This window comes from Triticum dicoccoides, chromosome 1B, assembly GCF_002162155.2.
Source record: "Triticum dicoccoides isolate Atlit2015 ecotype Zavitan chromosome 1B, WEW_v2.0, whole genome shotgun sequence".
Lineage (NCBI taxonomy): Eukaryota > Viridiplantae > Streptophyta > Magnoliopsida > Poales > Poaceae > Triticum > Triticum dicoccoides.
The window spans coordinates 421,950,507-421,954,270 of NC_041381.1; positions in this window are offsets into that span (position 1 = coordinate 421,950,507).

The following is a 3,764-nucleotide window of genomic DNA, read 5'->3' on the forward strand; positions in this document are numbered from 1 at the left end:
CTAGCCCAGGCTGCCGACCTGGAACCTATCCCCTGATCAAGAAGAAGCAGAAGAAGAACTCCAACACAAGAAAACATCGCTCTCGCATCATGATCATCGCATAAACCTGTACCTGCAACTGTTGTTGTAGTAATCTGTGAGCCACGAGGACTCAGCAATCCCATTACCATGGGTATCAAGACTAGCAAAGCTTAATGGGAAAGGAAGGGGTAAAGTGGTGAGGCTGCAGCAGCGACTAAGCATATATGGTGGCTAACATACGCAAATAAGAGCGAGAAGAGAGCAAGCAGAATGGTCGTGAAGCTAGCAATGATCAAGAAGTGATCCTGAACTCCTACTTATGTCAAACATAACCCAGAAACCGTGTTCACTTCCCGGACTCCGCCGAAAAGAGACCATCACAGCTACACACACACGGTTGATGCGTTTTAATTCGGATCTGGTGTCAAGTTATCTACAACCGGACATTAACAAATTCCCATCTGCCTATAACCGCAGGCACGGCTTTCGAAAGTTTATACCCTGCAGGGGTGTCCCAACTTAGCCCATGATAAGCTCTCGCGATCAACAAAGGATATACCTTCTCCCAGGAAGACCCGATCAGACTCGGAATCCCGATTTACAAGACATTTCGACAATGGTAAAACAAGACCAGCAAAGCCGCCCGATGCACCGACAATCCCGATAGGAGCTGCACATATCTCGTTCTCAGGGCAACAACGGATAGGTGAGCCTACGAGTAAAACCAACCCTCGAGTTGCCCCGAGGTGGCCCCGCAGTCTGCCCGGTTCAGACCAACACTTAGACAAGCACTGGCCCGGGGGGGCTAAAATAAAGATGACCCTCGGGTTAATTACTCCCAAGGGAAATGTAGGTGATGGTGAGGCAAATGGTAAAAACCAAGGTTGGGCCTTGCTGGAGGAGTTTTATTCAAAGCGAACTGTCAAGGGGGTCCCATAAATCACCCGACCGCGTAAGGAACGCAAAATCCGGGAACATAACACCGGTATGACGGAAACTAGGGCGGCAAGAGTGGAACAAAACACCAGGCATAAGGCCGAGTCTTCCACCCTTTAGCAAATATATAGATGCATTAATAATATAAGAGATATTGTGATATCCCAACATAATCCTATCCATCATGGGGCAATCTTCCACTTCACCTGCAACTAGCAACGCTATAAGAGGGTTGAGCAAAGCGTAACATAGCCAAACAACGGTTTGCATAGGAAATCTATCAAAGGTTAGAGGTTCATGGCAATATGGGAGGCTTGATAAACAGGTGATAGGTAGCGCAGCAAAGCGATAGAACGAAGCAAACTAGCATAGCAATGATAGTAGTGAGATCCAGGGTAGCGGTCATCTTGCTTGAAATCCCGCAAGGAAGAAGAACGAGTCCATGAAGAAGACAAACGGATGAAGCCACGAAGACGAACCAAGCGTAGACGAACGAATCCTCACGATCGCAACGAAACGGGAACTATCGAGAAGAAGCACACAACATAGTAAACACACCACACATAGACAAGACATGATGCACAACAAACATGATGCATGACAAAGCTACCATTAAGCTACTTATGGCAAGGGATGATGCAAACAAGAGCAACACATCAAAGCAAGTTTAAATGAGGCCGGGAACAACATATAACAATTCCGGTAAGTCCTCATATGCAAGTTTCGAAATTGTTCCAGATCTGAATAAAACTTATGTTCAAGTTGCTAAACAGCAAGTTAAGACGCACCAAGATGATCTACACGAGATTCTAGTCAAGTTACATATAAAGTTCATTTAATTCGGAGCTACGGCCTAGAAGATATGAGCAAAACAAGTTAAACATGGCATTGATGCGAAATGCATACAAACATCAAGAAAACACCTCAAAACATGGATGCAACATGATAATATGGAACTACATGCAATTCTAAGCAAGTTTCATATAGAGCACACTCAAAACGGAGCAACAGTTCAACACATGCACTATATACAAGGTTAAAGGACAAGCTGTCCAAAACAGCAACTTGGCATATTGCAAGCATCGAAACAACATGCTACAGCATCTCAACATGAAAACAAAAGACATGGGCATGATGTACAGGTAAAGCATAACAAAACATGAACACTGAACTATCTCTAGAAATCAATAGAACATGCTCAAACACACATGGCAAGATTGCAAATAATAACAGTTCAGACTTTGCAGAAATAACATCAGGTTGCAATGTTTAGATCTACCAAACAACATGTTACAGGAACTTATCATGGCAAACAAAGGCATGGCATGATACTACTAAATTCATAGAACAAAAGTCCCTTACTGACCATAAGCCAAAAAGGATCAGAAGATATGATGGCACCCACGTAAACATAGGAAGTTATATTACAGATTCAAACATGGCAGGAACAACAATAAGTAGGCATGTTGGCGAGCTTGTACCACTCACCACAGAGTATTACATGGCATTGAAAGGCAACCAACAGTAAGAAGACATGTTTATGAAGCTAAGCATGGCAAGAGCAAGTTCATAGGGTGCATGGAACACTAGCAATAATCATGGCAACAACTAAACTTAATGTTAACAGGCTGACAGCAACATTATTAAGCAATTTTAGAGCAAGATTACAACAAGCTAAAGCAGGATATAAATGCAACCAGGGGAATGGATGGATAGAGCATGACATGTATAACAAAATACCCTTAGTGAACATCTCCAGATTATGCATAGAATGACTTGTAGCAGCAGGTTTATATCGCATCACGAAATAACAGATTCAGCCTAGCAAAACAGCAACAGCAAGTACCCTACAAAACAAGATTGATTCACTCACCACAAGTCATTGCATGACAAGATAAGCATAGCATCATCAAGAAGACATGTTTGTGAAATAAACCAAGGCAAGAACAAGTTCATAGCATGCAAGGAGCAACTACAACAACCTTGGCAAAATTGAATAACATGTAAACAATCTACCAGGAAACATTTCGTAGCAAAAGTAGAGCACGAAAATGACATGCTAGACTACTCCATAATTGCAAACCGGCATGAATGGATAGACAACAACCATATGTTCAAAACACCCTTACTGAAGTATCTCAAAATATGCATGGATCTCTTTATAGCATCATGTTTACATGGCATCAAAATAACAGCAGAACAGGGACTAAAATCAGCAACATCACTTAGCCTAGTTTACATGCTTGTGCTAATCACCACATTGATCACAAAAATACATGGCATGCACCCCTGTAAATATGGCATGGCATAGATCAAAACACATGTAGACATCAACCTCATAGGATGCACACATCAATCATGGAAAAAATGACAAAAGAGCATGTTCTGTTAACAGACAGCAGACAACATTATGAAGCACTCTTGCAACGATGATTCAGGCATCAAGATGAACTCAAATGAACATGATGCAATGGAATGAAATGAAGTACTCGTCGAGACGAACAATTTGACAAATTATACGCACGAAACGGAGCTATGGATGCATAGATATGATGCGATGAACATGGCATGATTATGCAAAAATATTCGGGACAGTGGATTTTCGGGGTCAACCTTGGGTTTGCACGGAAATCGAAGCAGGGCCGGAGCTCGCCGGAGATGTGGCCGGAGAGGAGGGATATGGCGGTCGGCGTGGTTGGGGAGGACGCCGGCGAGGACGGGGAAGGCCGGAGGGAGCGCGGGACGGCCGGATCCGGCGGCGCGGGGGCACGCCCGGCCGGAGGCGAGGCGCGGCCGGTGGGGCCTGC